At 39.8% G+C, this 17,590-nt stretch overlaps 1 pseudogene; it reads right to left on the bottom strand.

Annotated features, from left to right (window-relative positions):
- Nucleotides 1–5,069: 5,069 nt before the first annotated feature.
- Nucleotides 5,070–5,824, bottom strand: LOC130887566 (prohibitin 1-like; annotated as a pseudogene).
- Between the last annotated feature and the right edge of the window lie 11,766 nt (nt 5,825–17,590).

Genomic DNA, 17,590 nt, shown 5'->3' on the forward strand with positions numbered 1-17,590 from the left:
CACTTTTAGTGCTTTGAGAAATCGCCATGATGGTTTCCACAGTGACTGCACCACACTCCAGCTAGCAGAGAGTGAGGGTTCCTTTTCCTCGTTTCCCCGTCCTCACCAGGGGTTGCTGTCATTTGTTTTCTCGATGGTAACTATCCTGTTAGAAGAAATGGAACCTCAAAGCGGTTTTAGTTTGCATTTATCTCCAAATTAAGGATCTTAAATACTTTAACAAGCATTAGTTTGCATTTCTGCTTTTGAGAACTATCTGTTCAATTCATCGCTGGCTCATTTGTTGATTGGCAGCTTTGTTTATTTTTGGTGTTTAAATTTTTCAGTTCTTTATATAATATAGATATTAACCCAGGTCTGAAGCACAGTTGGCAACAATTCTCTCCTGTTCTGTAGGCTATCTGTTTACTTAGCCAATAGTTTCTTTGCAGGAGCTTTTAATTTTTTATAACCCCTGTTTCTTGTGCTATCAGGATTCTCTTTGGGAAGTGATTGCTTGTGGGCTCTTTACTCCAGTGTGTGCATTTGGCTCCTTTGTCAAGATTAGGGGGCAGCTACAGCTATGTATGTTAACTCTGGGTTTTCTATTTTGTTCCATTGGTCAGCATGTTTGATTTTATTTGGTTTCTGCCAGTATCCAGCTATCTTTATCAATGTATGTATAGTCTAAGGTCAGATGATGTTACACTTAAAGCAATGTTCTTTCTTCTTAAGACTGCTTTGGCTAGCTCTGTTTTTTCATATTAATTTTAGGACCTAGTTCCGTGAAGAATGTCATTGGCAATTGTAGACACTACTGCAGGCATTTTGATAGAGATTGCATTAAAGCTATAAATTACTTGTGGTAGTATGGCTATTTTTACAATAGTAATTCTACCAATCCAAAGTTTTTTTCATAATTTAATGTCTTCTTCAGTTGTACTTTTCTTTGTAGAAGTCTATCACCTCTTAAGTTTATTCCTGAGTATTTTCAAAGCACACCACCATACCCAGCTTAGAGTTTTTGTAAGATATTTTTCCTAGTTTGTTTCTCATTGAGTTCATTATTGATATTTATAAAAGCTGTTCCTGTTTTGTTTGTTTTATTTCATCTCTTGCAACTTTATGGAAAAATATCGATCAGACCTAAAAAAGAAAACATCAATATGAAGTTGGTAGAATGAGTTATAATGCCCATCACTAGCTGATTTCAAGGCCATGAATGACAATTTTAATTTCTTCCCTTTGCTAATCATCCTACATCCCCTACATTCTCAGCTGCATCTCAGATGGTTCTACTGGTTAAGCTGCTAAGATAAACCAGTTCAAATCCTGAGTACTCTGAGACACTGATCACCATGCCTGTATTAGGGCATGGATAATTTTTTAATTGTATTTACTATGAAGATTGGTCATAGGAATATGAAGAGATGCCCCAGATGAAACATTGTGTGCCACGGTGTTTCTTATTCCCATTGCGTAATCTCAAGATCTAGCTCAATGATGACTGCCAGGATAGTGACTCCATTCCTTGCTTGTGGTTTCATGTCATAAAGAATACAAAGGGATTGATGATAGCGGCTATTATACAATTTATAAGGTTTCTCACTATTTCCCATGGTAGAAATGATCACTCATTGTGGAACCAGCAACTGTAGACTTACAAAGCTTAGACGGAACTTTGTATCTGTAGGGACAGATAGCAGAACATCTCTAGATCACTGAGAGTAATACTGTGATACGTGCATTATTACACAAGTTCCTGTGTGCATAACACATTGTTGATTTCTGTGTACTGCATCATGGAGGTTGATACCCATTCTGTTTCGGTATCTTCTCCAAGATCGTCAAAGGATTCTTCCTTGTCAAAAAGGCATTTCGGGGCCTCAGGATATGACTTAGTATGTTAAGAGTACTTTCTCTGCAAACATGAGGTCTGAGTTCAAATCTGTAACACTCGTACAAAAGCTGAGCATGGCTACATGTGATCACACCTCCAGTGTCAGGTGGAGATAGATATATTTGGCCAGCCAGCCTAGCCAAAGGGTGCTTGTCCTGTTCAGTGAGATACTGTCTCATGGTAACAAGGCAGAGAGTGATAGAGGAAGATATCCAATCCAGCATCATGTCCTGGCTTCAACATGCGTGCATCTTCAAACTTACATGTATGCAATACGCACATACTAGTTGTTCCAGAAACCCACAACTTGGAAGTGTCTGGACTCACACACTATAGTAGACCCTGTATTCATGTGTACACTGCTGCTCCTCCTTGGTAACGAAGGAATTTCATAGTCTAATGTACAATGTTGTGTTTGTTAGTCAGACACTGTAAGACAAACCCATCCCCCGGAAGCATGCCAGTTCTAATAATGATAAATAGTTGCTTCTTTCAGAACAGAAGGGGTCAGCACAATCAGCTGTGACCACATGGCTGGTTAGTCTCTTCATAGCAGAGAATCAGGGAATGATAACATGTATTTTTAAATACTACAGCCTGTCTTCGAGCAATAGCATATAACTCCATGGTGTCATGACACGGTGATGACCTCAGTCAAGAAAGGCAAACCAGATCTAAAAAAGAAGGCAAGCTAACAACAAAAGTTATGCCAGAGAAATAAACAGTGTATTGCGATGTGTTGATGATAACAGGGGTCATAGAAAACAATAAAGATAATATGAATAGTACTGCCACCCCAGGCCACTTGCAGAAAATCATTAACACTTGTGTGTAAAAAATTATTGTATGATTCCCTGAGTATTTTTTAACTTCACAATTTCCCATCAAAATAAATAAATACATAAATAATTCTCTTTATCACTACTTTTAACCAAATTGATTATAATGTGCCCTAGAGAACTTCTGTTTGTATTTTGTTGTTGTTGCTGTTAGCTTGTTTGGAGTCTGTTGAAATTACTATATGTGTGGGCTTATGCCTTCACCAAATTTGGAAGAATTTTTGGCTGTTATTTGTTGAGATTTATTTCCATATGCCCTTCTTACTCCTATGGGGACTCCAGGGTACCATGAAGTCTTCATCTCAAAAGCTATAGAAGGATCAATGGTGTCTTTGTATCTTCTACACCTCTGACATTGTCGTCTTCACTCTGGCATCTGCTTGGTCCCATCTCACTTTCTTCTGTTGCTCAGACATCAACAGCCTTTACTTCTTGATGTCCAATATCCTTAAAACTCAATTAAACTCTTTTTTCTGGGTTACCATATTTTTTTCCAGTAGTGTAGCAAATCTAGTCCCTGTTAATATTTCTGGGCAGCAAGTTGAAATCCCAACTGGATTCTTTAAAAAATTCCAATCTTCTATAAGTGCAAATTTTGTTGTAAAAAAAAATGGCCCATTAAATCCTTGGGACTTCAAGACAGATATTTATGGTTACTCACAATAATTAGCTATTATCATTTTTCCTTGCTAACATAGCCTTAGTTTTGTTTGGATATGAATGTCCTGAGCCTCAGGGAATATAATAATTTGCTCTAAGCTATGGGAAAAGTCAATGTTACCAAGGCATAGATGTGTAACACAATGTGCTTGGGAATTTAGGGAAAATTGGTCCTCCCAGATAAAGAGCTGGAGATGGAGCAAAGTTTGTTGTCATTCTTGCACATCTCCCATCTTCTACACGTCTATTTGACTTGACACAGCCAGTCTTCACTCAGTCACCCGCTATGCTCCATCGCATTTGCTCCTGTTTCTCAGAAATCGCTCGATTTTACTCCTGGAGGTTCAATATCTTTCCCCCCCTTTTAAAATTGTTTTTATTGAACTATACATTTTTCTCCATTCCCCTCCCTTCTTCCTTCCTCCCCTTCTACTCCCTCCCATGATCCCCATGGTCCCTACTTATTCAGGAAATCTTGTCTTTTTCTACTTCCCATGTAGATTAGATCCATGTATGTCTCTTTTAGAGTCCTCTTTGTTGTCTAGGTTCTCTGTGATTGTGAATTGTATGCTGGGTTGTTTTTTTTTTTGTTTTGTTTTGTTTTTTTTGCTTTATATCTAAAAGTCACTTATGAGTGAGTGCATATTATGTTTGTTTTTCTGGGTCTAGGTTACCTCACTCAATATGATGTTTTCTAGTTCCACTTATTTGCCCAGAAATTTCAAGATTTCATCATTTTTCCCCACTGTGTAGTAGTCCATCATCTTTATCTATTATATCTATTATGTACCACATCTTTTTTTATCTATTCTCAAGTTGAGGGGCATTTAGGTTGTTTCCAGGTTCTGGCTATGACAAATAATGCTGCTCTGAACATAGTTGAGCACTTGTCCTTGTGGTATGATTGAGCATCTTTTGAGTATATACCTAAAAGTGATGTTTCTGGGTTTTGTGGTAGGTTGTCTCTTAATTTTCTAAGAACTCGCCATACTGATTTCCAAAGCAGCTATACGAGTTTGCAATCCCAGTTGCAATGGAGGAGTGTTCCCTTTACCCCACAACCTTTCCAGCATAAGCTGTAATCAGTGTTTTTGATCTTGGTCATTCTTACAGGTGTAAGATGGAATCTCAGAGTTGTTTTGATTTGCATTTCTCTGATGGCTAAGGATATTGAACATTTCCTTAAGTGTCTTTCAGCCATTTTAGATTCATCTGTTGAGAGTTCTCTGTTTAGGTCTGTACCCTAATTTTTATTGGATTATTTGTTCTTTTGATGACCAATTCCTTGAGTTCTTTGTATATTGGAGATCAGCCCTCTGTCTGATGTGGGGTTGGTGAAGATTTTTTCCTATTCTATAGGCTGTCATTTTGTGTTGTTGACCATGTCCTTTGCTTTACAGAAGTTTCTCAGTTTCAGGAGGTCCCATTAATTGTTTCTCTCAGTGTCTGTGCTACTGGAGTTATATTTAGGAAGTAGTTTCCCGTGTCAACGTGTTCAAGTCTCTCTCTCTCTCTCTCTCTCTCTCTCTCTCTCTCTCTCTCTCTCTCTCGTGATTCTGCTTTTATTACCTTCACGTTAAGCCAATCATGGAATTTTACAGTGATTTCTAGGGTGGGGCAGAAGGAAAGTGAATTCAGAATGATCCAGGCCACTGCCTGGTTGGCCTGAGAAGGTACAAGCAGGGGAGGTCTCACTGGGGAAGCTGGAAGAGCACCGACTGCCCCCGCTGGCAGGTAGGTGATGTTGCCAGAGCGGGAGAGCTGGTAAGCAATGTTCTCAGCTGCTTCCAGCTTCCACAACTCAATCAGGCCATCGCCTGCCGTGGCCAGGGAGGTGGCAATCAGCAGAGATGATGGCTGCCTTTTTCTGCTCCTCAGACTTTTCCACCACAAATCTGGCCCTCTCTGCTTTCTGCTGAGCCACTTGTTTGGCTTCTGCTGCTTCTGTGAACTCCTTCCCGAAGGTCAGATGTGTCAAGGACACATCATCCAGGATGAGCCCAAATGTTGCTGCTCTCTGCGTGAGGTCAGCACTCATCTGCTGGGAGACCAGTGCTCGCTGGGTGATCAATTCTCCAGCATCAAAATGAGCCACTACCGACTTGAGGATCTCTGTAGTACCAGCTCATCATAGTCCTTGCCGATGCTGGTGTAGATACGAGGAATCTGGCTGGCCACCGGCCGGAAGAGGATACATAGTGCTACCAGTGATGACTGGTACATTCTGCGGTCGCGAGTAGCAGTCAAAGATAATTGGTTTCTGTACCCAAGGGATGAGAAAGTGAGTCCCTTACCCTACCATGACATCCTGTACTCCACGGAATCTGCCAAAGATGACAGCTCTGTGCCCAGCATCCATATTATACAAGGTAGAGTTCAGCACTCCTCCTGCATCTGCTAAAGTCAGGCCAAACTTTCCGATGGACTCAAACATTTTGGCAGCCATGATTCCTTCTGTTGCACCCACTCACACAAACAGAGGCCTGCACCACCCCTACCACCCCCACTTTCTCTTCTATAAGGTTCAGTGTGGCTGGCTTTATGTTGAGGTCTTTGATTCATTTGGACTTGAGTTTTGTGCATGGTGATAGATATGGATCGATTTTCATTCTTCTACATGTTAATATCCAGTTATGCCAGCACCATTTGTTGAAATTGCTTTCTTTTTTACATTTTATATTTTTTGCTTCTTTGTCAAAAACCAGGCGTTGGTAGGTGTGCTGGATTGGTATACAGATCTTCAGTTTGGTTCCATTGTTCCTCCTGTCTGTTTTTATGCCAGTACCATACTGTTTTCAGTACTGCAGCTCTGTAGTAGAGTTTGAAGTTAGGGATTGTGGTGCCTCCAGAAGTTCCTTTATTATACAGGATTGTTCTGGCTATCCTGGGTTTTTATTTTTCCATTATGAAGTTGAGTCCTGTTTTTTCGAGGTCTGTGAAGAATTTTTTGGGGACTTTGATGGGCATTGCACTAAATCTGTAGATTGCTTTAGGTAAGATTGCCATTTTTACTATGTTAATTCTACCTACCCAAGAGCATGGGAGATCTTTCACTTTCTGGTGTCTTCTTCAATTCCTTTCTTCAAAGATTTAGTGTTCTTGTCACACAGGTCTTTCACTTGTTTGGTTAGAGCTACTCCGAGATATTTTATGCTATTTGTGGCTATTGTGAAGAGTGGTGTTTCTCTGATTTCTCTTTCAGCCCATTTATCATCTGTGTACAGGAGGGCTACTGATTTTTTTTTAGCTAATCTTGTAGCCTGCTATATTATGTGTTTATGAGGTGTAGAAGTCCTTGGGAGAATTTTTGAGGTTACTTATGTAAACTATCATATCATCAGCAAACAGAGTTTGACTTATTTACTGATTTGTATCCCCTTGATCTCCTTTTGTTGTCTTATTGCTTTCTAGAACCTCAAATACTATATTGAATAGATATGGAGAGAGTGGACAACCTTGGCTTGTTCCTGATTTCAGTGAGATCACTTTGAGTTTCTCTCCATTTAGTTTGATGTTGGCTGTTGGCTTGCTGTATATTGCCTTTATTATGTTTAAGTATGTCCCTTGTATCCCTGCTCTCTCCAAGACCTTTACCATGAAGGGATGTTGTATTTTGTCAAAGACTGTTTCAACATCTAATGAGATGATCATGTGGGTTTTTTTCAGTTTGTTTATATGGTGAATTACATTGACAAATTTTCATATGTTGAATCATCCCTGTATCTCTGGGATGAAGCCTACTTGGTCATGGTGGATAATTTTTCTGGTGTGTTCTTGGATTCAGTTTGCCAGTATTTTATTGAGTATTTTTGCAATGATATTCATGAGTGAAATTGGTCAGTAATTCTCTGTCTTAGTAATGTCTTTATGTGATTTGGGTATCAGGGTAATTGTAGCCTCATAAAAAGAGTTTGGCAATGTTCCTTCTGTTTCTATTGTGTGGAACAATTTGAGGAGTATTGGTATTAGTACTTCTTTGAAAATCTTGCAGAATTCTGTGCTGAAAGCTTCTGGTTCTGGGGTTTTTTTTGATTGTAAGTCTTTTGATGACTGTTTCTATTTCCTTAGTGGTTATAGTTCTATTTAATTTTCTTGTCTGGTCTTGATTTAATTTTGGTAAGTCATATTTATTCAGAAAATTGTCCATTTCCTTAAGTTTTCCAATTTTTGTGGGGTACAGATTTTTGAAGTATGATCTCATGATTTTCTGGATTTCTTTCATGTTTGTTGTTATGTCCCCCTTTTTGTTTCTGATTTTGTTAATTTGGATATTCTTTCTATTCCTTTTGGTTAGTTTGGATAAAAGTTTGTCTATTTTGTTGATTTTCTTGGAAAAAAAACGACTCTTTGTCTCATTGATTATTAGTATTGTTTGTTTTTATTTTGCTGATTTCAACTCTCAATTTGATTAATTCCTGCTGTCTGTTCCTGAGTGAGTTCGCTTCTTTTCGTTCTAGAATTTTTAGGTGTTCTGTTAACTCACTAGTGTGGGATTTTTCCAGCTTCTTTATATAGGCATTTAGTGCATAAACTTTCATTTTTAACACTGTTTTTATTGTGTCCCATAAATTTGGGTTTGTTGCATGGTCATTTTCGTTAAATTTTAGGAAGTGTTTAATTTTTTACTTGACCCATTGTTGATTCAGGTGAGCATTGTTCAATTTCCATGTGTTTGTGAGCTTCCTGGAACTAGGGTTGCTATTGAATTCTAATTTTAAGCCATGGTGATCCAATAAGGTATATGAGATTATTCCAATTTTTTGTTTCTGTTGAGGTTTGTTTTGTTACCAAGTATGTGGTCAGTTTTTGAGAAGATTCCATGAGGTACTGAGAAGAAGGTATTGTTGGGGGAGGCTGTTCATTCCTGGATGTCCAGACCCAAAATAATCACACAGAAACTATATTATTTAATGATCAATGACTCTATCAAGCTCTTACATATTAAATTCACCCATTTCTATTATTTTGTATTTTACCATGAGGCTCGTGTCCTACCAGCAAGGTTCTGACTGACAGCTCAAGTCTTTCTCTTCTGGTGGCTACATGGCTTCTCTTCAACTCCACCTATTCTCTCTGTCTCTCTGTCTCTGTCTCTGTCTATGTCTCTCTCTCTCTATATATATATATATGTATATATGTATATATATATATGTGTATGTATAAATTAATTCCCTATTGAGAGTCATTCTTGGGTTCACCTTCCTTTCCTAAATTATGAAATATATATTACCTGTATTTAAGCCAATACTTTTCCATGACTTGTAATCAATATAGCCTGGCGAATACCTGCTTCTTTCATGGTTCATTTTCTTCACTCTTTAAATTTATTTATTTGTGTGTTTGTGTGTTTTGTCTGCAAACCAGAAGAAGGCATGGGATCCCATGAGACTAAGTTATAGTGTGAGCTTCCATTTGGTTTCTGGGAATTGAACCCAGAACTCCTGGAAGAGCAGGAAACGTATGATTCATTTTCTTAAGGTTTTCTGTTTGTATACTTCTAGAACAACAAAGCTAATGTTCTGGACATGAGAGTTGCCATCAGAGGAGTGGAATCTCAAATTCCTTACTTCATAGCTTTTCATAGGAATGGCACTATCTAGCCATGAACACAGGCAGAGAAACCCAGGAGTTTTGCCTCTTACTAGTAGGGTTCTTTAACAGACTTAGGCTATGATAAAGATGTGTTCATAGAGAACCTGACGTCACTATCCTCAGAAAAAACAGAACTGCGTTGTTTTCAAGGGGGATATTAACTTCCAGTGACTGCGATCCACAGAGACAAAAGCTCTGACCACAGCTACTTGAAATAAAATGTATTAATATAGTTCTATCATAAATAATACATACTATTAATATGACTTTAAATAATTTATCATGCTAGATTTACATAATAAATAATAAATATGTAATCATTCCATGAAGTCATGTGAAATTAACAGTCATGTAAGAAACTTAACCTATTAACATTCTATGGGAGAGAGGGGCTTACAAATGACTCAGGCTGCAGTCAGTATTGGTTTGTATTATCTCTGCCAAGAGAAACACCAGTCTTCTGTAAATTATTTGACTTATATATCTCATGACTACAGAAATAGACTTTTCTATGCATAGCCAACAAAAAGCTCCTTTTGGTTATAATGGTGACACTTGTTTTTTCAAAAGGTCTCTAACCCATCAATAATTAAAAGACTACAGAAGAATCACTCGATTAAAATTAAGCAATGCAAACCATTGCCATTGACTCAACCCTTCCGTTTCTCTGGGGATTTGCTCCTATTGTTCCATCTAATCTTCCTGGGAGCCCAATGTAGTAAACATAATTATCCCCATTTTCTAGCTCAGTGACCAATGAATGGAACAAGTTGGAGCAGTGGTTCTCAATCTGTGGGTTGTGACCTCTTTGGTGGTCAAATTAGTCTTTCGTGGGGATCACAAAGACCTTCAAAAATATCAGATATTTACATTATGATGCATAACAGTAGCATAATTACAGTTATGAAGTAGCAACAAAAGTAATTTAATCATTGGGGGTCACTGCAACATGAGGAACTATATTAAAGGGTCACAGCATTAGGAAGGCTGAGAACCCCTGGGTTAGGGAATTACCCAAGTCATATAGCTAGTTACCGCAGGCACAGTTTTCTGGCTCTTCTGTGATTAATGCTTGCTGGTTTTCCTTTGCAGTTCATATCTTGTCTGTCTTGAAGAAAAACTTCAATGCAGTTTTTCTCTATGGATTAAGATTTGAGTTATTCTCTAATTCAAATTCAATGAAACTTAAGAATCTCTTTTATGCACTCAACACTGTGCGAGGCCCTCTCATGCAGGTAAGATCATTTTTCCTTTGTAATAAACCAATAAACCTATGGGGTATTTGTATCTTCATTGTACAATGCAGGAAACTGGGGCTCAGGAAAGATGAAGATGCTTGCCAAAGCCGTCGTTCAGGATAAGCTGAGTAATGGGACTTAAAATGACAATTACCTCACAGACTTCATCTCTGGCAAAGGGAATGTTTTGTTTTGTTTTGTTTTTATTTTTTTTTTACCTTTTAAAAAAATCTTTTCTTGACCCATTTCCATTTCCATTGATCCCTTTCCTCTTCTTAATGAGTCTTTCTTCTACTTTCATGTCCTCTCTCTCTCTCTCTCCTCTCTCTCTCTCTCTCTCTCTCTCTCTCTCTCTCTCTCTCTCTCTCTCTTTCCCCCATCCCTCTTTTTCTCTCTCTCTCTGCCTGTGTGTGTGGTATCCAGTTAGTTTGATTAGAGTTGCTTACAAAAGCATAGGTTAAGGGTTATTTAAGTAAACATGGGAACCTTATCAGTGACTACTCCACTAAAGATGCCGCTCTGTTCCCAACTAACTACTAACTAACTGCATATAAGACCTCAGAGAGGGGCAGGGTCTTGTGAGGCCCTCTCAACGGTGGGTGTTAACGTCAGGCTCTGGGTCTTCCTCAGGGAGCAAGCCTCTTTAGAGCACTGTTCTCTGACCTTCAGAAATTTGAAAAGCTTCCTTCTTAATAGGAAAGATAATGTTCCAGGAGTGGAACTTGTTGTCAAGAGACTTGAGGACAAATTTTCTATTTCATAAGTTTTCAGCGGGCTGGTGTTGAGTAGACTCGGGTACATGGGTAGCCAGGCCACTCAAGACTCTTTAATAAACACTCATGTGCCCAAATCTTCCTGCTCTGCTCTCCATAAAATATAGTTGGCTTAACGTCCCTATTCCTTAGAGAACAACATGTGTGGAAATTGTGCTTTGAGATCAGTCCTTCTGGGAAAGGTCCAACCTGCTGAAGAGGCACTGAGAAAGGCTGAGACCGTAAATGTTGATCTTACCCGGGAGAGTAAATATAAACTGCCTGCCTCTTCCAGGCTGAATTATAGCTTATCAAGCACACATTAAACCTTTAAGCTTTTTTCTCTTAAGTAAGAATAAATCTAAATTGACTATTCCAGCATACGTATTTGTTTTCCCTGTGCCGTCTATAAACCATGTCCAAGGTGAGTATTTAGAAGCCCGCACGAAAACTAGCAAATTTCGGAGAATAACTGACAACCCTAACAGTTCATGACAAGACAGTCACAACAAAGGAAACACTATGCATTAAGTGATTTCTCCTGCAAATCCTTTATGTGTATGTCAAGCTGTGTACCGGCAGAGCAAATGGAAATAAATCAAAGGCAGTACCCACGCAAGAAAGGGGTTTTAGGCAAATGCTCTCCTCTTTGCATAAATCAAATAAATAGTGATTGAAAACACCCACAGGAACAGCCCAGATTTCTATGGAGTTTTAGCAATGAAGTTATTTTTTTCGAATTTTACAACAATTTACTTTGATGAAACACTTTCCAAGTATTTGCTTGTGAAATCCGAAGACATGGCTGGCAATTAGGTCGATAACATTAGTTAATATTTTTAGCCAAGGTAACAGAAGCAAAGGGTCGTTAAATAACTATCCCAAGGTCACAACGCCAGATGTAAACTGGGCAAGGCCTTCTTCAGAATTTCTGTTTTCATAGTCATGAGCTAGAGGCCCAAGTAATGGTGCTACTAGGGGCCTCTTAGTGACTTCCTCAGTGATCCCAAGAAGGGAAAGGGCAATTGAAGCAGACAATAGAGGCAAAGCCTCCTGATAGTAACTCCAGAAGTGCTGCTGCTTTGCCCTGGTGTTAGCCTTTCATGTAGACATGCAGCTTAGCATGTTAATGCATGCCTTTGGTATGCTAGCACATTTTTGTGCTGTGGTCTCCTATGTGATATCAGAACAACAAAACTTAAACTGTGGTTCTCCATCTAGGCTGAGTACTGAAGAGATTTTAAAGTAAGCCAATGCCCCAGGACCAATGAGGTCCAGTTGTCTGAGATTGCAGCTTAGATTACAAGGATATTGCTTAAAAAGAATAAACAAAGATCCATGTTTCACTAATATGTTGCCCGAGTTGAAACTCAGAATGTATGAGAATTCTTCCTGATTTGAGGGAGTAGTTGGGTAGGCTGTTCACCATAGTCAAACACCTAAACAAAGGGGCAAAGGAGAGCTGAAACCCAGCCCATACATGGTGTGCTGGGAAAGCACTTGCTCTAAAGAAGTCATCTTTATCCGGTTTCCAGAAAGGGAGTCTTGGGTCATTCTGTTCTTCCATAGGTATCATTACATGTCCTATGAATTCTGTTTTCAGCTTCGTTTTATGTATTCAGTAAATCATATATTTAGCCTCCACATGTGCTGGCACTTGGCATAATTGACCATGCAACTGTATAGTAACTACTGCTCCTATATTACTGGATCCCCCTTCCCAGTCTATTGGTGAAAACATAAGATTGTGCAAGGAGTTGGTTAAGGCAATATACGAAGTACTGGGATAGGTACAGGAAGCTGGGTAGACAAGGGTGGTGCCAGACCTGTCCATTATTCCCAGGGCTCTGAGGGACCTCATCATGGAAAGGTGCAGTTGCTGAGACAAAGAAGACACAGTGAAAGGTGAAAGAAGAGAATGACATTCAAGACTGAACAGAATTTTTATAGAGCAGGACTGCAAGCATGAGATCTGCCGTTATCCCGGATCCTCTTTTCGTTTGACTCATCACTGTTTCCAATGCTGCTGTCTGTTCATTTGTAATCTGTTTTCATCTGATTTAGTTTCTACCTTTTACTTAAAAGGATCATGTTTTGTCTTGGTTCATAAGCCATTTTAGTGAAGTAGATTTCAAAATCTATTAGATTTGTAATTTAACTGATCAAAATTCACTTTGTTTAGGGGATAGCATATTGAGCAAAGTGCCCATCCATCTCCCTCCCAATCCAGTCCCTCACAAGTCCACCAATGGGCTTCCCTCTTCATTTCCTGCAAGGGAAGCTCCCACCATTCAATGAGAGCAGTGCTTTGTGGAACCAGAGATTATCTCTCCACTTAGGGTTGAACAACTTCAATGTGAATAGAATAAAATGGATATTCAGCATTTGAGCAGCTTCAACTACTATGCCACCCAGCCTTTCTCATCCATTTCCCATGAATTAGCTTGAATAACTACCTAGGGAGGTCTCTACTTACCAGTGCATGAAACCTTATCTTTGCAATCTAGAAACTGTTTCCCTTATTTCCATACATCTATTTGAAGGCACAGTTTACATGTTTGCCAAGGGATATGACCTCTGCTGAGCAGCATGAAACCTCGCTCATGCATCTACCACCCATGGGTATTACATGCTCTACATATTTAGCTATCCATGCTTCTTACCACAGAAGGGACTTCATGAGGATGAGTCTTTTCTAATCTCCCAGGTACCTTGTATTCTGTTGACCCATGGTATGTGATCCACATGTATGTAAGGAAATGAGCAGTTTTCTTGTGTTAAAAGTTATATCCATTTCCCTAAACTAGAAGGAATTCACTTAGATATGTCATATTTCAAGATAAAGAATTTTTTAAAATGTCAGTATAATGATGTCTAATGATATTCTGCTATACTCATAGATGGCAGCCTAGCCCCATTGTTGTCAGAGACTTCTCACCCAGCAACTGATAGAAACAGATACAGAGACCCACAGTCAAACACTAAGCTGAACTCAGAGAAGAGAGGGAGGAACTGTAAAAGCCAGAGGGGTCAGGGCCCACAGAATCAACTAACCTGCGCTCACAGGGACTCACAGAGACGAGGGAGGCTGCATGGGACTGACCTGGGCTCACGGCATATACGAGACAGTTGTGTAGCTTCGTCTTCTTGTGGGACCCCTAACAGCGGGAGCAGGAGCTGCCTCTGACTCTTTTGCCGGCTTTTGGAACCCTATTCTTCATACTGGGTTGTGGTGTCCACGTAATACAAGAGAAGGTGCCTAGTCTTACTAAAATTTGATATTCCATGTTTGGTTAATATCCATGGTAGGAGGTCTACCCTTTTCTGGGTAGAAACGGAAAAGAAGTGTGATGTGGGAGGTTCTTCTGTGTATGTGTTGCATTTAATGGTTAATGAATAAAGCTGTTTTAGCCAATGGCTTAGCACAGTAAAGCCAGGCAGAAAATCTGAACAGAGATAGAGAGAGAGAGTAGGTATAGTCAAGGAGATGCCAGGTAGCTGCCAAAGGAGAAAGACACCAGAATCTTACCGGTAAGCCCACAGTCTCATGGCGATACACAGATTAATAGAAATAGGTTAATTTAAGATATGAGCTAGCTAGGAATAGACTTAAACCATTGGCCAAACAGTATTGTAATTAATATAGTTTTTGTGTTATTATTTGGATCTGGGTGACTGGGAAACTAAAGCCCAGTCTCCTTTCACAAGATTGAATGGGGTGCTTTGGTGGGGGAAGGAAGGGGAGGAGAGGAGGGAAGGCAAGCTGCAATTGGGATGTAAAATAATAATAACAATAATAAATCATTAAAAAATTTAAAGATAAGGAGTAAATATAGAGCATATTCCAGCCCTGCAGCCTGTTCTCGGGGATCCATTCTACCCATGTTTTGTTGGCTTCTGCTTTTCACATGTGGGCTTTGCCTGGGCTTGTGGAGGCTGACCGGTTTGATGAGAACACGGTCATTCTGCCCCAAATCCCACTTCCTCAAAATCAGTCACTTCAATGAAAAAGAGACAAGGAGAAAAGTCAAACTCTTTGCTGGTACCTGACAAAATTGAACACCTAATGTCCTGATGAAGGATGTCTCTTCTCAACCATTTCAACAGATTTAGGCTAACACAGCTAAAGTTGCTATGGCCCTTGTTCAGGCACCAATGCCGATTCATTTTAGCTCTGTGAAGTTGACTCAAAAGGGCATCAGAGAGGAAAGAGCCTTCTCAGCAACCCGACAACAAGGAGGACAGTTTTCCACTCTGTGTGGGATTTTCTCCAGGACATACAGGAAAAGGATGAGAATCACCGTCCATAAAGAGAAATGCCTTAGAGAAGAGACGGGAGCCAGCAGACCGAGCTCTACACTCTTGAAGCGTTCCTGGATTACACAAGCATTCCCTTATTAATTTGCTTTCTCTGGCACAAATCCCACACATATGACACAACTGCGCGTGCACGGGTGCCAAATCTGCGTTTGTGATTCTTTTGTAACCCTCTGAAGCCAGATTTTAAAACAAGAACTACACGACTTTGAGCTTGAACCTTATATGCCCCCCATAAACTCCAAAGAAAGAGAGAACATCTAGAGAACACTGCGCCCTTTCCCATCGCCCTCCCTGACAGTTTTGCACGCCTACCAGCCTCCGGGTAAGTGCTAGGCACCACTCAGACACTGACTTTCCCGCTATTCACTGTAGTTCATTTCACAGATGAAGAAACTGAGGCTCCATCCTTCACAGTGCTACTGTCGTCTCCAAAGGGATCACTCTTTAAAACACCGTTTACCTGGGCCGACTCGGAGATATTTCGTGAATACAAGGCAGCCCATCCTTCAGGCTGCCCGGGCTGGCACACTGCCTCTCTGGAACTCCAGAGCCATTCCTTCAGCCTTCCCCCTGTTTTTGTCACTGTCCTGACTGCCCTCGAGTTCCAAGCCATGTCTCTGTCTCACAGCACCCTCTCTCATTAGACAGTCAGGAACTGTTGTTGACTGACTGGCCGGCTGCCCAACCGGCTGAGATAGCATCTTTGACCAAGGACAAGTGTCCTTCAGTACCTTTATTTATGGCTTATGTCAATTGGTGCCATCAGCATGACATAATTTTTCCTGAAATGCATACCAGAAATGGTGAGTTAAAGAAATCAAAATTATTGAAGAGTATCAACGATTATCACCAACTTATCAGCAGCACCAGGGCTGTAATGTCTGATGAATGCAGAAGCCTTTGAGTTTAAACATGTTCATCTAACCCTGGTTTTATCTAACCGTCCTCAGACACTATAACGATATTTATATGCATATGAAGGAATTTTCAACAGTGGTGTATCTTTAATGGGGGAAGTCAAAAAGTAGGCATACGAACCAATTTCATACTTTTTAATTAATGATGAGAATAAACCAACCAAAGCATACTCCCCATATGAATATATGCTTTCTTTTTGGCAAATTGTTAATATGCCTTGGAATCTCAAGGAAGGCATCTCTATTCCAATCCATTTACATCACTATTTTCGCCTATATGACTTGCAAGACGATGGGGGAGAAACATATTTAAGTTCTATCAGGCCTCTGGGCAGCTTTTACCTTACCAAAATATCAGATGAACACTCACACACAAACACATATATCAAGAATATAGTAAATCTAGTTTTATGAAGCTTATGAAATTATGAAATGGTTTTGAGTTTTAAAACAGCCCACCCATTTGTCAGTTGTTCCTGCTTGACATAAAAAAAAAAATCCCCATCACTTTTTCTTTCTAAAGACTCCTAAGGGACTTGGGTTATCATGGCCTTGCACTTTTGTTTTTTTGTTCATTTGGGATAAAGTCTTTGAGTGTAGCAGTGTTATTGAACTCATTTCTGCTTAGGTCTCAAGTTTCCATAGCTGCTCTATTACCAAGTGGCAGTGCACCCCATAGGCATGATAAATAAATAATACAACACCAAAGCTCTAACAAATCACCAAATACATTATTAAAAAATTAAGAAATAAATATCCCCCTCTTACTTAAATAGAGATTGATTTTATCATGTGGAATGCTGAGGAGAGCTGCTGGGAGATATATTAAAGTCTGGGGACATGCACAATGCTCTGGAATGGGCATTTTGCTCCCTCAGCTGGAGGGGGAAAGCCCTTCCGCAGAATGGATGTAATTGTGAAATGGAAGCTGCGATTCTCTGTTTGTCCACAAGCCAGGTATGATGCACTGCTGGCTTCATTGCGTGTGGGCAGTAGGACCTCCAGGACACATCTGTCTTTCCTAAGCCCAAACCATTCGTCTGGGCTACAGTGATGAAGACAAATGCTTTTCAGAAACTGAAGTTGGAGAGATATCACCTCCCTGCTTTAACTTTAAATCTCGATGCTGGCTTCTAAAAAGATGTTCTCAAACCCAGGATTCTGCCATGCATCCTCCAAAATGTTTTACTGAATGGGGAGAAGACAGTGCCTGATCAGTCTACAAGGTGGGCATTTTAAGAGGGAAAATTAAGCAGGAGCTGTTCTCCAAAGACTTGTAAATTATCTGTAGAAAAGAGGTAGCATATGTAGTCCCTAGGTTCACAGGAAGTTGTCCTTCAGATTTGTGTGGGATCCTGTGACTCAGCTCCATCACCAGCCATGAAGATGCTAC

The sequence above is a fragment of the Chionomys nivalis genome, chromosome 15 (assembly GCF_950005125.1).
Source record: "Chionomys nivalis chromosome 15, mChiNiv1.1, whole genome shotgun sequence".
Taxonomy (NCBI): Eukaryota; Metazoa; Chordata; class Mammalia; order Rodentia; family Cricetidae; genus Chionomys; species Chionomys nivalis.